General features: G+C 48.8%; 19 non-coding genes across 19 annotated transcripts; all 19 read right to left on the bottom strand.

The window, feature by feature from the left end:
• Positions 1 to 449: 449 nt before the first annotated feature.
• On the bottom strand, positions 450 to 522 carry trnar-acg (transfer RNA arginine (anticodon ACG)). Its single transcript has one exon. It is a non-coding gene; the product is annotated as a tRNA-Arg (tRNA).
• Positions 523 to 756: 234 nt separating this feature from the next.
• Positions 757 to 828, bottom strand: trnah-gug (transfer RNA histidin (anticodon GUG)). Its single transcript has one exon. It is a non-coding gene; the product is annotated as a tRNA-His (tRNA).
• Positions 829 to 1,557: 729 nt separating this feature from the next.
• On the bottom strand, positions 1,558 to 1,630 carry trnar-acg (transfer RNA arginine (anticodon ACG)). Its single transcript has one exon. It is a non-coding gene; the product is annotated as a tRNA-Arg (tRNA).
• Positions 1,631 to 2,660: 1,030 nt separating this feature from the next.
• On the bottom strand, positions 2,661 to 2,733 carry trnar-acg (transfer RNA arginine (anticodon ACG)). The gene has a single exon. It is a non-coding gene; the product is annotated as a tRNA-Arg (tRNA).
• Positions 2,734 to 2,967: 234 nt separating this feature from the next.
• trnah-gug (transfer RNA histidin (anticodon GUG)) lies at positions 2,968 to 3,039 on the bottom strand. The gene has a single exon. It is a non-coding gene; the product is annotated as a tRNA-His (tRNA).
• Positions 3,040 to 3,763: 724 nt separating this feature from the next.
• On the bottom strand, positions 3,764 to 3,836 carry trnar-acg (transfer RNA arginine (anticodon ACG)). Its single transcript has one exon. It is a non-coding gene; the product is annotated as a tRNA-Arg (tRNA).
• Positions 3,837 to 4,070: 234 nt separating this feature from the next.
• trnah-gug (transfer RNA histidin (anticodon GUG)) lies at positions 4,071 to 4,142 on the bottom strand. The gene has a single exon. It is a non-coding gene; the product is annotated as a tRNA-His (tRNA).
• Positions 4,143 to 4,867: 725 nt separating this feature from the next.
• trnar-acg (transfer RNA arginine (anticodon ACG)) lies at positions 4,868 to 4,940 on the bottom strand. The gene has a single exon. It is a non-coding gene; the product is annotated as a tRNA-Arg (tRNA).
• A 234-nt stretch (positions 4,941 to 5,174) lies between these two features.
• On the bottom strand, positions 5,175 to 5,246 carry trnah-gug (transfer RNA histidin (anticodon GUG)). Its single transcript has one exon. It is a non-coding gene; the product is annotated as a tRNA-His (tRNA).
• A 729-nt stretch (positions 5,247 to 5,975) lies between these two features.
• trnar-acg (transfer RNA arginine (anticodon ACG)) lies at positions 5,976 to 6,048 on the bottom strand. The gene has a single exon. It is a non-coding gene; the product is annotated as a tRNA-Arg (tRNA).
• Positions 6,049 to 7,078: 1,030 nt separating this feature from the next.
• trnar-acg (transfer RNA arginine (anticodon ACG)) lies at positions 7,079 to 7,151 on the bottom strand. The gene has a single exon. It is a non-coding gene; the product is annotated as a tRNA-Arg (tRNA).
• A 234-nt stretch (positions 7,152 to 7,385) lies between these two features.
• trnah-gug (transfer RNA histidin (anticodon GUG)) lies at positions 7,386 to 7,457 on the bottom strand. The gene has a single exon. It is a non-coding gene; the product is annotated as a tRNA-His (tRNA).
• Positions 7,458 to 8,186: 729 nt separating this feature from the next.
• Positions 8,187 to 8,259, bottom strand: trnar-acg (transfer RNA arginine (anticodon ACG)). The gene has a single exon. It is a non-coding gene; the product is annotated as a tRNA-Arg (tRNA).
• Positions 8,260 to 8,493: 234 nt separating this feature from the next.
• trnah-gug (transfer RNA histidin (anticodon GUG)) lies at positions 8,494 to 8,565 on the bottom strand. Its single transcript has one exon. It is a non-coding gene; the product is annotated as a tRNA-His (tRNA).
• Positions 8,566 to 9,294: 729 nt separating this feature from the next.
• On the bottom strand, positions 9,295 to 9,367 carry trnar-acg (transfer RNA arginine (anticodon ACG)). Its single transcript has one exon. It is a non-coding gene; the product is annotated as a tRNA-Arg (tRNA).
• Positions 9,368 to 10,391: 1,024 nt separating this feature from the next.
• trnar-acg (transfer RNA arginine (anticodon ACG)) lies at positions 10,392 to 10,464 on the bottom strand. The gene has a single exon. It is a non-coding gene; the product is annotated as a tRNA-Arg (tRNA).
• A 1,019-nt stretch (positions 10,465 to 11,483) lies between these two features.
• On the bottom strand, positions 11,484 to 11,556 carry trnar-acg (transfer RNA arginine (anticodon ACG)). The gene has a single exon. It is a non-coding gene; the product is annotated as a tRNA-Arg (tRNA).
• A 234-nt stretch (positions 11,557 to 11,790) lies between these two features.
• Positions 11,791 to 11,862, bottom strand: trnah-gug (transfer RNA histidin (anticodon GUG)). Its single transcript has one exon. It is a non-coding gene; the product is annotated as a tRNA-His (tRNA).
• Positions 11,863 to 12,591: 729 nt separating this feature from the next.
• On the bottom strand, positions 12,592 to 12,664 carry trnar-acg (transfer RNA arginine (anticodon ACG)). Its single transcript has one exon. It is a non-coding gene; the product is annotated as a tRNA-Arg (tRNA).
• Positions 12,665 to 12,838: the final 174 nt, after the last annotated feature.

Below are 12,838 nucleotides of genomic sequence, written 5' to 3'. Positions count from 1 at the left end.
GATTCTTGCCTTTGTGTCCCCGAAGCAGAACAAGGCCAGTCACTCTCACACTTTCAATGGTCCTAAATCAAGTTCAAATAGGTACTCATCCGCCCCAAAACTGCTTTGAAGTGACTATACTCGCACCAGCTTGTATTGATGGCACGCAGCACATGCATTTTCACTCGTTTGCGTCAAATCCTTGTATGGTCACACCATAGCCAGCTTTTTCTTTTTTCTACCGGTTGAAGAAAAGCATTCCCTTTTCCCAAGCTCTTTCAATACCTGCTGCAGCAAAACGTTCATTCAGGCGCTTCCTTCGTGGTATCTGCGCAACGGTGAGGAATCAAAGTAGGAGCTTTGGTGAAAAAGGCATAAGGCCTGTTCCTTTAGTTTGGCGCGCTACGCTCAACTACTTGACAGACTTTTTTCCCTCATCGCCCAAATACAGAATTGGTTAAATGGATGCTCGAGCCAGCCAGGAGTCGAACCTGGAATCTTCTGATCCGTAGTCAGACGCGTTATCCATTGCGCCACTGGCCCAAGGTGTTTGCTTCTTGCCATGTCACCGACCCAGGACACTCGCTCGGAGTGAAAGAAGTGATGGGGAAACAGCCGACAGTGGTCTTCCTCTTTCGCAGGTCTACTAACCGAGACTATATATCTAAACGCTCTTTTTAAACAGAGACGAGGGGGAGTAGCTCTGCGCATGGCACTGGTCGCGTATACGCACGGCGCGCAACGTCCCTTGTCTGCACATAGGGACAACGAAAAATGTGCCGTGACCCGGATTCGAACCGGGGTTGCTGCGACCACAACGCAGAGTACTAACCACTATACGATCACGGCTCGCCGCTTCTCGCTGGACACACGAGAGCCGGTGGCCACGGGTGTTCTATACTGTGCTGTGCCACATGAATAAACTGCGAACGTAAGTTCCCAGCCTCTCTCCCTTTGTCTAAGCCGTCTCAATTTCCAAACAAGCCATTTTCCACCTCGTTATCTATGCCACATTTCAAGGTTTGTCACTTTTTAATTTGGTTATGACAAGATTGTGGAGCGTTTTACAAGAATGTCGCGGAAGGGCTACTCATTCCCTGCATAGTGTCCTTTTTCGGACACAAATTATGATTCTTGCCTTTGTGTCCCCGAAGCAGAACAAGGCCAGTCACTCTCACACTTTCAATGGTCCTAAATCAAGTTCAAATAGGTACTCATCCGCCCCAAAACTGCTTTGAAGTGACTATACTCGCACCAGCTTGTATTGATGGCACGCAGCACATGCATTTTCACTCGTTTGCGTCAAATCCTTGTATGGTCACACCATAGCCAGCTTTTTCTTTTTTCTACCGGTTGAAGAAAAGCATTCCCTTTTCCCAAGCTCTTTCAATACCTGCTGCAGCAAAACGTTCATTCAGGCGCTTCCTTCGTGGTATCTGCGCAACGGTGAGGAATCAAAGTAGGAGCTTTGGTGAAAAAGGCATAAGGCCTGTTCTTTTAGTTTGGCGCGCTACGCTCAACTACTTGACAGACTTTTTTCCCTCATCGCCCAAATACAGAATTGGTTAAATGGATGCTCGAGCCAGCCAGGAGTCGAACCTGGAATCTTCTGATCCGTAGTCAGACGCGTTATCCATTGCGCCACTGGCCCAAGGTGTTTGCTTGTTGCCATGTCACCGACCCAGGACACTCGCTCGGAGCGAAAGAAGTGATGGGGAAACAGCCGACAGTGGTCTTCCTCTTTCGCAGGTCTACTAACCGAGACTATATATCTAAACGCTCTTTTTAAACAGAGACGAGGGGGAGTAGCTCTGCGCATGGCACTGGTCGCGTATACGCACGGCGCGCAACGTCCCTTGTCTGCACATAGGGACAACAAAAAATGTGCCGCGACCCAGATTCGAACCGGGGTTGCTGCGACCACAACGCAGAGTACTAACCACTATACGATCACGGCTCGCCGCTTCTCGCTGGACACATGAGAGCTGGTGGCCACGGGTGTTCTATACTGTGCCACATGAATAAACTGCGAACGTAAGTTCCCAGCCTCTCTCCCTTTGTCTAAGCCGTCTCAATTTCCAAACAAGCCATTTTCCACCTCGTTATCTATGCCACATTTCAAGGTTTGTCACTTTTTAATTTGGTTATGACAAGATTGTGGAGCGTTTTACAAGAATGGCGCGGAAGGGCTACTCATTCCCTGCATAGTGTCCTTTTTCGGACACAAATTATGATTCTTGCCTTTGTGTCCCCGAAGCAGAACAAGGCCAGTCACTCTCACACTTTCAATGGTCCTAAATCAAGTTCAAATAGGTACTCATCCGCCCCAAAACGGCTTTGAAGTGACTATACTCGCACCAGCTTGTATTGATGGCACGCAGCACATGCATTTTCACTCGTTTGCGTCAAATCCTTGTATGGTCACACCATAGCCAGCTTTTTCTTTTTTCTACCGGTTGAAGAAAAGCATTCCCTTTTCCCAAGCTCTTTCAATACCTGCTGCAGCAAAACGTTCATTCAGGCGCTTCCTTCGTGGTATCTGCGCAACGGTGAGGAATCAAAGTAGGAGCTTTGGTGAAAAAGGCATAAGGCCTGTTCTTTTAGTTTGGCGCGCTACGCTCAACTACTTGACAGACTTTTTTCCCTCATCGCCCAAATACAGAATTGGTTAAATGGATGCTCGAGCCAGCCAGGAGTCGAACCTGGAATCTTCTGATCCGTAGTCAGGCGCGTTATCCATTGCGCCACTGGCCCAAGGTGTTTGCTTCTTGCCATGTCACCGACCCAGGACACTCGCTCGGAGCGAAAGAAGTGACGGGGAAACAGCCGACAGTGGTCTTCCTCTTTCGCAGGTCTACTAACCGAGACTATATATCTAAACGCTCTTTTTAAACAGAGACGAGGGGGAGTAGCTCTGCGCATGGCACTGGTCGCGTATACGCACGGCGCGCAACGTCCCTTGTCTGCACATAGGGACAACGAAAAATGTGCCGTGACCCGGATTCGAACCGGGGTTGCTGCGACCACAACGCAGAGTACTAACCACTATACGATCACGGCTCGCCGCTTCTCGCTGGACACATGAGAGCTGGTGGCCACGGGTGTTCTATACTGTGCCACATGAATAAACTGCGAACGTAAGTTCCCAGCCTCTCTCCCTTTGTATAAGCCGTCTCAATTTCCAAACAAGCCATTTTCCACCTCGTTATCTATGCCACATTTCAAGGTTTGTCACTTTTTAATTTGGTTATGACAAGATTGTGGAGCGTTTTACAAGAATGGCGCGGAAGGGCTACTCATTCCCTGCATAGTGTCCTTTTTCGGACACAAATTATGATTCTTGCCTTTGTGTCCCCGAAGCAGAACAAGGCCAGTCACTCTCACACTTTCAATGGTCCTAAATCAAGTTCAAATAGGTACTCATCCGCCCCAAAACTGCTTTGAAGTGACTATACTCGCACCAGCTTGTATTGATGGCACGCAGCACATGCATTTTCACTCGTTTGCGTCAAATCCTTGTATGGTCACACCATAGCCAGCTTTTTCTTTTTTCTACCGGTTGAAGAAAAGCATTCCCTTTTCCCAAGCTCTTTCAATACCTGCTGCAGCAAAACGTTCATTCAGGCGCTTCCTTCGTGGTATCTGCGCAACGGTGAGGAATCAAAGTAGGAGCTTTGGTGAAAAAGGCATAAGGCCTGTTCTTTTAGTTTGGCGCGCTACGCTCAACTACTTGACAGACTTTTTTCCCTCATCGCCCAAATACAGAATAGGTTAAATGGATGCTCGAGCCAGCCAGGAGTCGAACCTGGAATCTTCTGATCCGTAGTCAGACGCGTTATCCATTGCGCCACTGGCCCAAGGTGTTTGCTTCTTGCCATGTCACCGACCCAGGACACTCGCTCGGAGCGAAAGAAGTGATGGGGAAACAGCCGACAGTGGTCTTCCTCTTTCGCAGGTCTACTAACCGAGACTATATATCTAAACGCTCTTTTTAAACAGAGACGAGGGGGAGTAGCTCTGCGCATGGCACTGGTCGCGTATACGCACGGCGCGCAACGTCCCTTGTCTGCACATAGGGACAACGAAAAATGTGCCGTGACCCGGATTCGAACCGGGGTTGCTGCGACCACAACGCAGAGTACTAACCACTATACGATCACGGCTCGCCGCTTCTCGCTGGACACATGAGAGCTGGTGGCCACGGGTGTTCTATACTGTGCCACATGAATAAACTGCGAACGTAAGTTCCCAGCCTCTCTCCCTTTGTATAAGCCGTCTCAATTTCCAAACAAGCCATTTTCCACCTCGTTATCTATGCCACATTTCAAGGTTTGTCACTTTTTAATTTGGTTATGACAAGATTGTGGAGCGTTTTACAAGAATGGCGCGGAAGGGCTACTCATTCCCTGCATAGTGTCCTTTTTCGGACACAAATTATGATTCTTGCCTTTGTGTCCCCGAAGCAGAACAAGGCCAGTCACTCTCACACTTTCAATGGTCCTAAATCAAGTTCAAATAGGTACTCATCCGCCCCAAAACGGCTTTGAAGTGACTATACTTGCACCAGCTTGTATTGATGGCACGCAGCACATGCATTTTCACTCGTTTGCGTCAAATCCTTGTATGGTCACACCATAGCCAGCTTTTTCTTTTTTCTACCGGTTTGAAGAAAAGCATTCCCTTTTCCCAAGCTCTTTCAATACCTGCTGCAGCAAAACGTTCATTCAGGCGCTTCCTTCGTGGTATCTGCGCAACGGTGAGGAATCAAAGTAGGAGCTTTGGTGAAAAAGGCATAAGGCCTGTTCTTTTAGTTTGGCGCGCTACGCTCAACTACTTGACAGACTTTTTTCCCTCATCGCCCAAATACAGAATTGGTTAAATGGATGCTCGAGCCAGCCAGGAGTCGAACCTGGAACCTTCTGATCCGTAGTCAGACGCGTTATCCATTGCGCCACTGGCCCAAGGTGTTTGCTGCTTGCCATGTCACCGACCCAGGACACTCGCTCGGAGCGAAAGAAGTGATGGGGAAACAGCCGACAGTGGTCTTCCTCTTTCGCAGGTCTACTAACCGAGACTATATATCTAAACGCTCTTTTTAAACAGAGACGAGGGGGAGTAGCTCTGCGCATGGCACTGGTCGCGTATACGCACGGCGCGCAACGTCCCTTGTCTGCACATAGGGACAACGAAAAATGTGCCGTGACCCGGATTCGAACCGGGGTTGCTGCGACCACAACGCAGAGTACTAACCACTATACGATCACGGCTCGCCGCTTCTCGCTGGACACACGAGAGCCGGTGGCCACGGGTGTTCTATACTGTGCTGTGCCACATGAATAAACTGCGAACGTAAGTTCCCAGCCTCTCTCCCTTTGTCTAAGCCGTCTCAATTTCCAAACAAGCCATTTTCCACCTCGTTATCTATGCCACATTTCAAGGTTTGTCACTTTTTAATTTGGTTATGACAAGATTGTGGAGCGTTTTACAAGAATGGCGCGGAAGGGCTACTCATTCCCTGCATAGTGTCCTTTTTCGGACACAAATTATGATTCTTGCCTTTGTGTCCCCGAAGCAGAACAAGGCCAGTCACTCTCACACTTTCAATGGTCCTAAATCAAGTTCAAATAGGTACTCATCCGCCCCAAAACTGCTTTGAAGTGACTATACTCGCACCAGCTTGTATTGATGGCACGCAGCACATGCATTTTCACTCGTTTGCGTCAAATCCTTGTATGGTCACACCATAGCCAGCTTTTTCTTTTTTCTACCGGTTGAAGAAAAGCATTCCCTTTTCCCAAGCTCTTTCAATACCTGCTGCAGCAAAACGTTCATTCAGGCGCTTCCTTCGTGGTATCTGCGCAACGGTGAGGAATCAAAGTAGGAGCTTTGGTGAAAAAGGCATAAGGCCTGTTCTTTTAGTTTGGCGCGCTACGCTCAACTACTTGACAGACTTTTTTCCCTCATCGCCCAAATACAGAATTGGTTAAATGGATGCTCGAGCCAGCCAGGAGTCGAACCTGGAATCTTCTGATCCGTAGTCAGACGCGTTATCCATTGCGCCACTGGCCCAAGGTGTTTGCTTCTTGCCATGTCACCGACCCAGGACACTCGCTCGGAGCGAAAGAAGTGACGGGGAAACAGCCGACAGTGGTCTTCCTCTTTCGCAGGTCTACTAACCGAGACTATATATCTAAACGCTCTTTTTAAACAGAGACGAGGGGGAGTAGCTCTGCGCATGGCACTGGTCGCGTATACGCACGGCGCGCAACGTCCCTTGTCTGCACATAGGGACAACAAAAAATGTGCCGCGACCCAGATTCGAACCGGGGTTGCTGCGACCACAACGCAGAGTACTAACCACTATACGATCACGGCTCGCCGCTTCTCGCTGGACACATGAGAGCCGGTGGCCACGGGTGTTCTATACTGTGCCACATGAATAAACTGCGAACGTAAGTTCCCAGCCTCTCTCCCTTTGTCTAAGCCGTCTCAATTTCCAAACAAGCCATTTTCCACCTCGTTATCTATGCCACATTTCAAGGTTTGTCACTTTTTAATTTGGTTATGACAAGATTGTGGAGCGTTTTACAAGAATGGCGCGGAAGGGCTACTCATTCCCTGCATAGTGTCCTTTTTCGGACACAAATTATGATTCTTGCCTTTGTGTCCCCGAAGCAGAACAAGGCCAGTCACTCTCACACTTTCAATGGTCCTAAATCAAGTTCAAATAGGTACTCATCCGCCCCAAAACGGCTTTGAAGTGACTATACTCGCACCAGCTTGTATTGATGGCACGCAGCACATGCATTTTCACTCGTTTGCGTCAAATCCTTGTATGGTCACACCATAGCCAGCTTTTTCTTTTTTCTACCGGTTGAAGAAAAGCATTCCCTTTTCCCAAGCTCTTTCAATACCTGCTGCAGCAAAACGTTCATTCAGGCGCTTCCTTCGTGGTATCTGCGCAACGGTGAGGAATCAAAGTAGGAGCTTTGGTGAAAAAGGCATAAGGCCTGTTCTTTTAGTTTGGCGCGCTACGCTCAACTACTTGACAGACTTTTTTCCCTCATCGCCCAAATACAGAATTGGTTAAATGGATGCTCGAGCCAGCCAGGAGTCGAACCTGGAATCTTCTGATCCGTAGTCAGACGCGTTATCCATTGCGCCACTGGCCCAAGGTGTTTGCTTCTTGCCATGTCACCGACCCAGGACACTCGCTCGGAGCGAAAGAAGTGATGGGGAAACAGCCGACAGTGGTCTTCCTCTTTCGCAGGTCTACTAACCGAGACTATATATCTAAAAGCTCTTTTTAAACAGAGACGAGGGGGAGTAGCTCTGCGCATGGCACTGGTCGCGTATACGCACAGCGCGCAACGTCCCTTGTCTGCACATAGGGACAACGAAAAATGTGCCGTGACCCGGATTCGAACCGGGGTTGCTGCGACCACAACGCAGAGTACTAACCACTATACGATCACGGCTCGCCGCTTCTCGCTGGACACACGAGAGCCGGTGGCCACGGGTGTTCTATACTGTGCTGTGCCACATGAATAAACTGCAAACGTAAGTTCCCAGCCTCTCTCCCTTTGTCTAAGCCGTCTCAATTTCCAAACAAGCCATTTTCCACCTCGTTATCTATGCCACATTTCAAGGTTTGTCACTTTTTAATTTGGTTATGACAAGATTGTGGAGCGTTTTACAAGAATGGCGCGGAAGGGCTACTCATTCCCTGCATAGTGTCCTTTTTCGGACACAAATTATGATTCTTGCCTTTGTGTCCCCGAAGCAGAACAAGGCCAGTCACTCTCACACTTTCAATGGTCCTAAATCAAGTTCAAATAGGTACTCATCCGCCCCAAAACGGCTTTGAAGTGACTATACTCGCACCAGCTTGTATTGATGGCACGCAGCACATGCATTTTCACTCGTTTGCGTCAAATCCTTGTATGGTCACACCATAGCCAGCTTTTTCTTTTTTCTACCGGTTGAAGAAAAGCATTCCCTTTTCCCAAGCTCTTTCAATACCTGCTGCAGCAAAACGTTCATTCAGGCGCTTCCTTCGTGGTATCTGCGCAACGGTGAGGAATCAAAGTAGGAGCTTTGGTGAAAAAGGCATAAGGCCTGTTCTTTTAGTTTGGCGCGCTACGCTCAACTACTTGACAGACTTTTTTCCCTCATCGCCCAAATACAGAATTGGTTAAATGGATGCTCGAGCCAGCCAGGAGTCGAACCTGGAATCTTCTGATCCGTAGTCAGACGCGTTATCCATTGCGCCACTGGCCTAAGGTGTTTGCAGCTTGCCATGTCACCGACCCAGGACACTCGCTCGGAGCGAAAGAAGTGACGGGGAAACAGCCGACAGTGGTCTTCCTCTTTCGCAGGTCTACTAACCGAGACTATATATCTAAACGCTCTTTTTAAACAGAGACGAGGGGGCGTAGCTCTGCGCATGGCACTGGTCGCGTATACGCACGGCGCGCAACGTCCCTTGTCTGCACATAGGGACAACGAAAAATGTGCCGTGACCCGGATTCGAACCGGGGTTGCTGCGACCACAACGCAGAGTACTAACCACTATACGATCACGGCTCGCCGCTTCTCGCTGGACACACGAGAGCCGGTGGCCACGGGTGTTCTATACTGTGCTGTGCCACATGAATAAACTGCAAACGTAAGTTCCCAGCCTCTCTCCCTTTGTCTAAGCCGTCTCAATTTCCAAACAAGCCATTTTCCACCTCGTTATCTATGCCACATTTCAAGGTTTGTCACTTTTTAATTTGGTTATGACAAGATTGTGGAGCGTTTTACAAGAATGGCGCGGAAGGGCTACTCATTCCCTGCATAGTGTCCTTTTTCGGACACAAATTATGATTCTTGCCTTTGTGTCCCCGAAGCAGAACAAGGCCAGTCACTCTCACACTTTCAATGGTCCTAAATCAAGTTCAAATAGGTACTCATCCGCCCCAAAACGGCTTTGAAGTGACTATACTCGCACCAGCTTGTATTGATGGCACGCAGCACATGCATTTTCACTCGTTTGCGTCAAATCCTTGTATGGTCACACCATAGCCAGCTTTTTCTTTTTTCTACCGGTTGAAGAAAAGCATTCCCTTTTCCCAAGCTCTTTCAATACCTGCTGCAGCAAAACGTTCATTCAGGCGCTTCCTTCGTGGTATCTGCGCAACGGTGAGGAATCAAAGTAGGAGCTTTGGTGAAAAAGGCATAAGGCCTGTTCTTTTAGTTTGGCGCGCTACGCTCAACTACTTGACAGACTTTTTTCCCTCATCGCCCAAATACAGAATTGGTTAAATGGATGCTCGAGCCAGCCAGGAGTCGAACCTGGAATCTTCTGATCCGTAGTCAGACGCGTTATCCATTGCGCCACTGGCCCAAGGTGTTTGCTTCTTGCCATGTCACCGACCCAGGACACTCGCTCGGAGCGAAAGAAGTGACGGGGAAACAGCCGACAGTGGTCTTCCTCTTTCGCAGGTCTACTAACCGAGACTATATATCTAAACGCTCTTTTTAAACAGAGACGAGGGGGAGTAGCTCTGCGCATGGCACTGGTCGCGTATACGCACGGCGCGCAACGTCCCTTGTCTGCACATAGGGACAACGAAAAATGTGCCGTGACCCGGGGATGCTGCGACCACAACGCAGAGTACTAACCACTATACGATCACGGCTCGCCGCTTCTCGCTGGACACACGAGAGCTGGTGGCCACGGGTGTTCTATACTGTGCTGTGCCACATGAATAAACTGCGAACGTAAGTTCCCAGCCTCTCTCCCTTTGTCTAAGCCGTCTCAATTTCCAAACAAGCCATTTTCCACCTCGTTATCTATGCCACATTTCAAGGTTTGTCACTTTTTAATTTGGTTATGACAAGATTGTGGAGCGTTTTACAAGAATGGCGCGGAAGGGCTACTCATTCCCTGCATAGTGTCCTTTTTCGGACACAAATTATGATTCTTGCCTTTGTGTCCCCGAAGCAGAACAAGGCCAGTCACTCTCACACTTTCAATGGTCCTAAATCAAGTTCAAATAGGTACTCATCCGCCCCAAAACGGCTTTGAAGTGACTATACTCGCACCAGCTTGTATTGATGGCACGCAGCACATGCATTTTCACTCGTTTGCGTCAAATCCTTGTATGGTCACACCATAGCCAGCTTTTTCTTTTTTCTACCGGTTGAAGAAAAGCATTCCCTTTTCCCAAGCTCTTTCAATACCTGCTGCAGCAAAACGTTCATTCAGGCGCTTCCTTCGTGGTATCTGCGCAACGGTGAGGAATCAAAGTAGGAGCTTTGGTGAAAAAGGCATAAGGCCTGTTCTTTTAGTTTGGCGCGCTACGCTCAACTACTTGACAGACTTTTTTCCCTCATCGCCCAAATACAGAATTGGTTAAATGGATGCTCGAGCCAGCCAGGAGTCGAACCTGGAATCTTCTGATCCGTAGTCAGACGCGTTATCCATTGCGCCACTGGCCCAAGGTGTTTGCTTCTTGCCATGTCACCGACCCAGGACACTCGCTCGGAGCGAAAGAAGTGACGGGGAAACAGCCGACAGTGGTCTTCCTCTTTCGCAGGTCTACTAACCGAGACTATATATCTAAACGCTCTTTTTAAACAGAGACGAGGGGGAGTAGCTCTGCGCATGGCACTGGTCGCGTATACGCACGGCGCGCAACGTCCCTTGTCTGCACATAGGGACAACGAAAAATGTGCCGTGACCCGGGGATGCTGCGACCACAACGCAGAGTACTAACCACTATACGATCACGGCTCGCCGCTTCTCGCTGGACACATGAGAGCCGGTGGCCACGGGTGTTCTATACTGTGCCACATGAATAAACTGCGAACGTAAGTTCCCAGCCTCTCTCCCTTTGTCTAAGCCGTCTCAATTTCCAAACAAGCCATTTTCCACCTCGTTATCTATGCCACATTTCAAGGTTTGTCACTTTTTAATTTGGTTATGACAAGATTGTGGAGCGTTTTACAAGAATGGCGCGGAAGGGCTACTCATTCCCTGCATAGTGTCCTTTTTCGGACACAAATTATGATTCTTGCCTTTGTGTCCCCGAAGCAGAACAAGGCCAGTCACTCTCACACTTTCAATGGTCCTAAATCAAGTTCAAATAGGTACTCATCCGCCCCAAAACGGCTTTGAAGTGACTATACTCGCACCAGCTTGTATTGATGGCACGCAGCACATGCATTTTCACTCGTTTGCGTCAAATCCTTGTATGGTCACACCATAGCCAGCTTTTTCTTTTTTCTACCGGTTGAAGAAAAGCATTCCCTTTTCCCAAGCTCTTTCAATACCTGCTGCAGCAAAACGTTCATTCAGGCGCTTCCTTCGTGGTATCTGCGCAACGGTGAGGAATCAAAGTAGGAGCTTTGGTGAAAAAGGCATAAGGCCTGTTCTTTTAGTTTGGCGCGCTACGCTCAACTACTTGACAGACTTTTTTCCCTCATCGCCCAAATACAGAATTGGTTAAATGGATGCTCGAGCCAGCCAGGAGTCGAACCTGGAATCTTCTGATCCGTAGTCAGACGCGTTATCCATTGCGCCACTGGCCCAAGGTGTTTGCTTCTTGCCATGTCACCGACCCAGGACACTCGCTCGGAGTGAAAGAAGTGATGGGGAAACAGCCGACAGTGGTCTTCCTCTTTCGCAGGTCTACTAACCGAGACTATATATCTAAACGCTCTTTTTAAACAGAGACGAGGGGGAGTAGCTCTGCGCATGGCACTGGTCGCGTATACGCACGGCGCGCAACGTCCCTTGTCTGCACATAGGGACAACGAAAAATGTGCCGTGACCCGGATTCGAACCGGGGTTGCTGCGACCACAACGCAGAGTACTAACCACTATACGATCACGGCTCGCCGCTTCTCGCTGGACACACGAGAGCCGGTGGCCACGGGTGTTCTATACTGTGCTGTGCCACATGAATAAACTGCGAACGTAAGTTCCCAGCCTCTCTCCCTTTGTCTAAGCCGTCTCAATTTCCAAACAAGCCATTTTCCACCTCGTTATCTATGCCACATTTCAAGGTTTGTCACTTTTTAATTTGGTTATGACAAGATTGTGGAGCGTTTTACAAGAATGGCGCGGAAGGGCTACTCATTCCCTGCATAGTGTCCTTTTTCGGACACAAATTATGATTCTTGCCTTTGTGTCCCCGAAGCAGAACAAGGCCAGTCACTCTCACACTTTCAATGGTCCTAAATCAAGTTCAAATAGGTACTCATCCGCCCCAAAACGGCTTTGAAGTGACTATACTCGCACCAGCTTGTATTGATGGCACGCAGCACATGCATTTTCACTCGTTTGCGTCAAATCCTTGTATGGTCACACCATAGCCAGCTTTTTCTTTTTTCTACCGGTTGAAGAAAAGCATTCCCTTTTCCCAAGCTCTTTCAATACCTGCTGCAGCAAAACGTTCATTCAGGCGCTTCCTTCGTGGTATCTGCGCAACGGTGAGGAATCAAAGTAGGAGCTTTGGTGAAAAAGGCATAAGGCCTGTTCTTTTAGTTTGGCGCGCTACGCTCAACTACTTGACAGACTTTTTTCCCTCATCGCCCAAATACAGAATTGGTTAAATGGATGCTCGAGCCAGCCAGGAGTCGAACCTGGAATCTTCTGATCCGTAGTCAGACGCGTTATCCATTGCGCCACTGGCCCAAGGTGTTTGCTTCTTGCCATGTCACCGACCCAGGACACTCGCTCGGAGCGAAAGAAGTGATGGGGAAACAGCCGACAGTGGTCTTCCTCTTTTGCAGGTCTACTAACCGAGACTATATATCTAAACGCTCTTTTTAAACAGAGACGAGGGGGAGTAGCTCTGCGCATGGCACT

The sequence above is a fragment of the Osmerus mordax genome, chromosome 19 (assembly GCF_038355195.1).
Source record: "Osmerus mordax isolate fOsmMor3 chromosome 19, fOsmMor3.pri, whole genome shotgun sequence".
NCBI lineage: Eukaryota > Metazoa > Chordata > Actinopteri > Osmeriformes > Osmeridae > Osmerus > Osmerus mordax.
This window is presented reverse-complemented; position numbering and strand designations above follow the sequence as displayed.